Source organism: Oncorhynchus nerka, linkage group LG22 (assembly GCF_034236695.1).
Source record: "Oncorhynchus nerka isolate Pitt River linkage group LG22, Oner_Uvic_2.0, whole genome shotgun sequence".
In the NCBI taxonomy this organism is placed as follows: Eukaryota; Metazoa; Chordata; class Actinopteri; order Salmoniformes; family Salmonidae; genus Oncorhynchus; species Oncorhynchus nerka.
The window spans coordinates 89,533,796-89,542,256 of NC_088417.1; positions in this window are offsets into that span (position 1 = coordinate 89,533,796).

The following is an 8,461-nucleotide window of genomic DNA, read 5'->3' on the forward strand; positions in this document are numbered from 1 at the left end:
GGCGGTCTATTGCAGCCGAGGGCAGTCTATAGCAGCCGAGGGCGATCTATAGCAGCCGAGGGCAGTCTATTGCAGCCAAGGGCGGTCTATAGCAGCCGAGGGCGGTCTATTGCAGCCGAGGGCGGTCTATAGCAGCCGAGGGCGGTCTATTGCAGCCGAGGGCGGTCTATAGCAGCCGAGGGCAGTCTATTGCATCCGAGGGCGGTCTATAGCAGCCGAGGGCGGTCTGTAGCAGCCGAAGGCGGTCTGTAGCAGCCGAGGGCGGTCGTTAGCAGCCGAGGGCAGGCTATTGCAGCCGAGGGCGGTCTATAGCAGCCGAGGGCGGTCTATTGCAGCCGAGGGCGGTCTATAGCAGCCGAGGGCGGTCTATAGCAGCCTAAGGCGGTCTGTATCAGCCGAGGGCGATCTGTAGCAGCCGAGGGCGGTCTGTAGCAGCCGAGGGCGGTCTACAGCAGCCGAGGGCGATCTACAGCAGCCGAGGGCGATCTATAGCAGCCGAGGGCGGTCTATAGCAGCCGAGGGCAATCTATAGCAGCCGAGGGCGATCTATAGCAGCCGAGGGCGATCTATAGCAGCCGAGGGAGGTCTATAGCAGCCGAGGGCGGTCTATTGCAGCCGAGGGCGGTCTATAGCAGCCGAGGGCGGTCTATTGCAGCCGAGGGCGGTCTATAGCAGCCGAGGGCAGTCTATTTCAGCCGAGGGCAGTCTATAGCAGCCGAGGGCGGTCTATTGCAGCCGAGGGCGGTCGATAGCAGCCGAGGGCAGTCTATTGCAGCCAAGGGCGGTCTATTGCAGCCGAGGGCGGTCGATAGCAGCCGAGGGCAGTCTATTGCAGCCGAGGGCGGTCGATAGCAGCCGAGGGCGGTCTATTGCAGCCGAGGGCGGTCTATAGCAGCCGAGGGCGATCTATAGCAGCCGAGGGCAGTCTATAGCAGCCGAGGGCAATCTATAGCAGCCGAGGGCGATCTATAGCAGCCGAGGGCGATCTATAGCAGCCGAGGGCGATCTATAGCAGCCGAGGGCGATCGATAGCAGCCGAGGGCAGTCTATTGCAGCAGAGGGCAGTCTATAGCAGCCGAGGGCGGTCTATTGCAGCCGAGGGCGGTCTATAGCAGCCGAAGGCGGTCTGTAGCAGCCTAAGGCGGTCTGTAGCAGCCGAGGGCGATCTGTAGCAGCCGAGGGCGGTCTGTAGCAGCCGAGGGCGGTCTACAGCAGCCGAGGGCGATCTACAGCAGCCGAGGGCGATCTATAGCAGCCGAGGGCGGTCTATAGCAGCCGAGGGCAATCTATAGCAGCCGAGGGCGATCTATAGCAGCCGAGGGCGATCTATAGCAGCCGAGGGTGATCGATAGCAGCCGAGGGCGGTCTATTGCAGCCGAGGGAGGTCTATAGCAGCCGAGGGCGGTCTATTGCAGCCGAGGGCGGTCTATAGCAGCCGAGGGCGGTCTATTGCAGCCGAGGGCGGTCTATAGCAGCCGAGGGCAGTCTATTTCAGCCGAGGGCAGTCTATAGCAGCCGAGGGCGGTCTATTGCAGCCGAGGGCGGTCGATAGCAGCCGAGGGCAGTCTATTGCAGCCAAGGGCGGTCGATAGCAGCCGAGGGCTGTCTATTGCAGCCGAGGGCGGTCTATAGCAGCCGAGGGAAGTCTATTTAAGCCGAGGGCAGTCTATAGCAGCCGAGGGCGGTCTATAGCAGCCGAGGGCGGTCTATTGCAGCCGAGGGCGGTCTATTGCAGCCGAGGGCAGTCTATTGCAGCCGAGGGCAGTCTATAGCAGCCGAGGGCGATCTATAGCAGCCGAGGGCAGTCTATTGCAGCCAAGGGCGGTCTATAGCAGCCGAGGGCGGTCTATTGCAGCCGAGGGCGGTCTATAGCAGCCGAGGGCGGTCTATTGCAGCCGAGGGCGGTCTATAGCAGCCGAGGGCAGTCTATTGCATCCGAGGGCGGTCTATAGCAGCCGAGGGCGGTCTGTAGCAGCCGAAGGCGGTCTGTAGCAGCCGAGGGCGGTCGTTAGCAGCCGAGGGCAGGCTATTGCAGCCGAGGGCGGTCTATAGCAGCCGAGGGCGGTCTATTGCAGCCGAGGGCGGTCTATAGCAGCCGAGGGCGGTCTATAGCAGCCTAAGGCGGTCTGTATCAGCCGAGGGCGATCTGTAGCAGCCGAGGGCGGTCTGTAGCAGCCGAGGGCGGTCTACAGCAGCCGAGGGCGATCTACAGCAGCCGAGGGCGATCTATAGCAGCCGAGGGCGGTCTATAGCAGCCGAGGGCAATCTATAGCAGCCGAGGGCGATCTATAGCAGCCGAGGGCGATCTATAGCAGCCGAGGGAGGTCTATAGCAGCCGAGGGCGGTCTATTGCAGCCGAGGGCGGTCTATAGCAGCCGAGGGCGGTCTATTGCAGCCGAGGGCGGTCTATAGCAGCCGAGGGCAGTCTATTTCAGCCGAGGGCAGTCTATAGCAGCCGAGGGCGGTCTATTGCAGCCGAGGGCGGTCGATAGCAGCCGAGGGCAGTCTATTGCAGCCAAGGGCGGTCTATTGCAGCCGAGGGCGGTCGATAGCAGCCGAGGGCAGTCTATTGCAGCCGAGGGCGGTCGATAGCAGCCGAGGGCGGTCTATTGCAGCCGAGGGCGGTCTATAGCAGCCGAGGGCGATCTATAGCAGCCGAGGGCAGTCTATAGCAGCCGAGGGCAATCTATAGCAGCCGAGGGCGATCTATAGCAGCCGAGGGCGATCTATAGCAGCCGAGGGCGATCTATAGCAGCCGAGGGCGATCGATAGCAGCCGAGGGCAGTCTATTGCAGCAGAGGGCAGTCTATAGCAGCCGAGGGCGGTCTATTGCAGCCGAGGGCGGTCTATAGCAGCCGAAGGCGGTCTGTAGCAGCCGAGGGCGATCTGTAGCAGCCGAGGGCGGTCTGTAGCAGCCGAGGGCGGTCTACAGCAGCCGAGGGCGATCTACAGCAGCCGAGGGCGATCTATAGCAGCCGAGGGCAATCTATAGCAGCCGAGGGCGATCTATAGCAGCCGAGGGCAGTCTATTGCAGCCGAGGGCGGTCTATAGCAGCCGAGGGCGGTCTATTGCAGCCGAGGGCGGTCTATAGCAGCCGAGGGCAGTCTATTGCAGCCGAGGGCGGTCTATAGCAGCCGAGGGCGGTCTATAGCAGCCGAAGGCGGTCTGTTGCAGCCGAGGGCGATCTGTAGACAGCCGAGGGCGGTCTGCAGCAGCCGAGGGCGGTCTGCAGCAGCCGAGGGCGGTCTACAGCAGCCGAGGTTGATCTACAGCACCCGAGGGCGGTCTATTGCAGCCGAGGGCGATCTGTAGCAGCCGAGGGCGGTCTGTAGCAGCCGAGGGCGGTCTGCAGCAGCCGAGGGCGGTCTGCAGCAGCCGAGGGCGGTCTACAGCAGCCGAGGTTGATCTACAGCACCCGAGGGCGGTCTATTGCAGCCGAGGGCGATCTGTAGCAGCCGAGGGCGGTCTGTAGCAGCCGAGGGCAGTCTGTTTTGCACCAGATAGGGCTGTTTTGGTTTTTCACGTTTTCTTGTTTTGTATATTGTTCATTTTTCATCTTTCATTAAAGATGTATAAAGATAACCACGCTGCATTTTGGTCCTCCTCTCTTCCACCAGAAAACTGTAACAGTGTGCAGGTTGGAAGCCCAAGGACTGATATAAAAAACACAAAAATGTAAGTACAATACATACAGTACCAGTCAAAAGTTTGCCGCACCTACTCATTCAAGGGTTTTTCTTTATTTTTACTATTTTCTACATTGTAGAATAATAGTGAAGACATTAAACCTATGAAATAACACATATGGAATCATATAGAAACCAAAAAAGTGTTAAACAAATCAAAATATATTTTATATTTGAGATTCTTCAAAGTAGATTCTTCACCTGAAATGCTTGTCCACCAATCTTGAATGAGTTCCCACATATGCTGAGCAATTGTTGGCTGTTTTTCCTTCACTCTGCAGTCCAACTCATTCAGAGCCATTTCGATTGAGTTGAGGTCGGGTGATTGTGGAAGCCGGGTCATCTGATACAGCACTCCATCACTCTCCTTCTTGGTCAAATAGCCCTTACACAGCCTGGAGGTGTGTGTTGGGTCATTGTCCTGTTGAAAAACAAATTATATTCCCACTAAGTGCAAACCAGATGGGATGGTGTACCGTTGCAGAATGTTGTGGTAGCCATGCTGGTTAACTGTGCCTTGAATTCTAAATAAATCACAGTCAGTGTCACCAGATAAGCCCCCCCCCCACACCATCACACCTCCTCCTCCATGCTTCACGGTGGGAACCACATATGCGGAGATAATTAGTTCTCCTACTCTGCATCTCACAAAGACACGGTGGTTGGAAATAAAAATCTCAAATTTGGACTAATCAGACCAAAGGACAGATTTCCACCGGTATAATGTCCATTACTCATGTTTCTTGGCCCAAGTAAATCTCTTTTTTGTATTGGTGTCCTTTAGTAGTGGTTTCTTTGCAGCAAATTGACCAAGAAGGCCTGATTCATGCAGTCTCCTCTGAACAGTTGATGTTGAGATGTGTCTGTTACTTGAATTCTGTGAAGCATTTATTTGGGCAAATATTTCTGAGGCTGGTAACTCTAATTTATCCTCTGCAGCAGAGGTAACTCTAGGTCTTCCTTTCCTGTGGTGGTCCTCATGAGAGCCAGTTTCATCATAGCGCTTGATGGTTTTTGCAACTTCACTTGAAGAAACTTTCAAGCTTCTTGACATTTTCCAGATTGACTGATCTTCATGTCTTAAAAGTAATGATGGGCTGTCGTTTCTTGTTGCTTATTTGAACTGTTCTTGCCATAATATGGACTTGGTATTTTACCAAATTAGGGTTTTCTTCTGTATACCTCCCCTACTTTGTCACAACACAACTGATTGGCTCCAACGCATTAAGAAGGAAAGAAATTCCACAAATCAACTTTTATCAAGGCACATCTATTAATTGAAATGCATTCCAGGTGACTACCTCCTGAAGCTAGTAGAGAGGATGCCAAGAGTGTGCAAAGCTTTAAATAACGGAACTTTAATAATGTCTACATTACTCATCTCATATGTACAGTGGGGGGGGGGGGTATTTAGTCAGCCACCAATTGTGCAAGTTCTCCCACTTAAAAGATGAGAGAGGCCTGTAATTTTCATCATAGGTACCACTTCAACTATGACAGACAAAATGAGAAGAAAACAATCCAGAAAATCACATTGTATGATTTTTAATGAATTTATTTGCAAATTATGGTGTAAAATAAGTATTTGGTCACCTACAAACAAGCAAGATTTCTGGCTCTCACAGACCTGTAACTTCTTCTTTAAGAGGCTCCTCTGTCCTCCACTCGTTACCTGTAATAATGGCACCTGTTTGAACTTGTTATCAGTATAAAAGACACCTGTCCACAACCTCAAACAGTCACACTCCAAACTCCAATATGGCCAAGACCAAAGAGCTGTCAAAGGACACCAGAAACAAAATTGTAGACCTGCACCAGGCTGGGAAGACTGAATCTGCAATAGGTAAGCAGCTTGGTTTGAAGAAATCAACTGTGGGAGCAATTATTAGGAAATGGAAGACATACAAGACCACTGATAATCTCCCTCGATCCTGGGCTCCACGCAAGATCTCACCCCGTGGGATCAAAATGATCACAAGAACGGTGAGCAAAAATCCCAGAACCACACGGGGGGGCCTAGTGAATGACCTGCAGAGAGCTGGGACCAAAGTAACAAAGCCTACCATCAAAAACACACTACGCCGCCAGGGACTCAAATCCTGCAGTGCCAGACGTGTCCCCCTGCTTAAACCAGTACATGTCCAGGCCCGTCTGAAGTTTGCTAGAGAGCATTTGGATGATCCAGAAGAAGATTGGGAGAATGTCATATGGTCAGATGAAACCAAAATAGAACTTTTTGGTAAAAACTCAACTCGTCGTGTTTGGAGGACAAAGAATGCTGAGTTGCATCCAAAGATCACCATACCTACTGTGAAGCATGGGGGTGGAAACATCATGCTTTGGGGCTGTTTTTCTGCAAAGGGACCAGGACGACTGATCCGTGTAAAGGAAAGAATGAATGGGGCCATGTATCGTGAGATTTTGAGTGAAAACCTCCTTCCATCAGCATTGAAGATGAAACATGGCTGGGTCTTTCAGCATGACAATGATCCCAAACACACCGCCCGGGCAACGAAGGAGTGGCTTCGCAAGAGGGAGTGCCCTGGCCAGTCTCCAGATCTCAACCCCATAGAAAATCGTTGGAGGGAGTTGAAAGTCCGTGTTGCCCAGCAACAGCCCCAAAACATCACTGCTCTAGAGGAGATCTGCATGGAGGAATGGGCCAAAATACCAGCAACAGTGTGTGAAAACCTTGAGAAGACTTACAGAAAACGTTTGACCAACAAAGGGTATATAACATTGCCAACAAAGGGTATATAACAAAGTATTGAGATAAACTTTTGTTACTGACCAAATACTTATTTTCCACCATCATTTGCAAATAAATTCATTAAAAATCCTACAATGTGATTTTCTGGATTTTTTTTCTCGTTTTGTCTGTCATAGTTGAAGTGTACCTATGATGAAAATTACAGGCCTCTCTCATCTTTTTAAGTGCGAGAACTTGCACAATTGGTGCCTGACTAAATACTTTTTTGCCCCACTGTATATACTGTATTCCACACCATCTACTGCATCTTGCCTATGCCGCACGCCATCGCTCATCCATATATTTATATGTACATATTCTTATTCATCCCTTTACATTTGTGTGTATTTGTGTGTATAAGGTAGTTGCCATGTGTATGTGACCAATAACATTTGCTTTGATTTGAAGCTGTCATGAAGGAAAGGGGTGACTTCTTTGAAGAATCTCAAATATATTTTGATTTGTTGAAAACTTTTTCTGGTTACTATACGATTCCATACGTGTTATTTCATCGTTTTGATCTCTTCCCAATTATTCTAGAATGTACAATAAAGAAAAACCCTTGAATGAGTAAATATACAAATCATAAATATACAAATTAACCGATCAGCAATCACCAAAAAAAATTTGAAATAACTGTCATTTACATGACTTGACATTCAGAAATCACAGAAAAGTTGTGGCCATGCCATGAACCCGGATGGTGTGTGTGTTTTCATAGTGTGGTATTGATCTACAGTTTGATTTCCTGAATAGACCAAAAGGCCTCCAGGTTATATAGTCTATCTCTGCTGTCCATAGCTACTTCCCTGATCTCTGTCTGACAAACACACCAATATGAACACGGACTTACCTCACACAGTGACTGGTCTCTTTTGATGAATACGCTATATATATACACAAAAGTATGTGGACACCCCTTCAAATGAGTGGATTTGGATATTTCAGCCACACCTGTTGCTGTCAACTGTATAGAATTCAGCATACAGCCATGCAATATCCATAAACAAACAGTGGCAGTAGAACGTCCTTACTGATTTACTCAGTGGTTTTCAATGTGGCACCGTCATAGGATGCCACCTTTGGTGGAGGAGGAATAATGGTCTGGGGCTGTTTTTCATGGAATTTCCATTGAAGCGAAATCTTAATGCTAAGGCATACAATGACATTCTAGACTATTCTGTGCTTCCAACTTTGTGGCAACCGTTTGGAGAAGGCATTTCCTGTTTCAGCATGACAATGCCCTTGTGCACAAAGCAAGGTCCATACAGAAATGCTTTGTCAAGATCGGTGTGGAAGAACTTGACTGGCCTGCACAGAGCCCTGACATCAACCCCATCGAACACCTAGTGTTTCCACATCTAGCGGAAAGCCTTCTCAGCAGAGTGGAGGCTGTTATCGCAGCAAAAGGGGGACCAACTCCATATTAAAACCCATGATTTTGGAATTAAATGTTAGATGAGCAGCTGTCCACATACTTTTGGTCATGTAGTGTAGATTTTCTTTTATCTTAATGAGATTACCAAGTTGAATAAAGGAGACATTCAAAAACATAGAGGTGACCCCAGCATGACCTTCACCCCTGAGTGACAGGGGAGAAGTTAAGAAATAATAATTGTGTTGTTTTAACCACCAGTTGACGTTTTGAACAGTAGAGTGTTGAGAAACATTATTGTGGGAGTTCCAATTTCCGCTGATTCTATCACTGTTTTGTCAGGCCTCGCAAAACAAAAAGGCCCAAATATAGACATACTTGGTATACTGCAATTCACTCTTAGGACTTATTTAATTTAATTATTTAGATATCTTTCTGAGATCTGACTCTATATGAATCTCCACAGCTACGTGTCGTGGGATGATTTCAATTACATACTCCTCGTCTCCTTCACAAAAACCCATTGGATGAGAAAGGCAGAGGTTCTGCTCTTTGACCTTCTTCTCTAATGGGTTTTGAAGAGACGAAGATGCGAGAGGAGTATGCAATTGAGATCTTTCCCCTGCCACACAAAGCAGAAACAGGAAGAG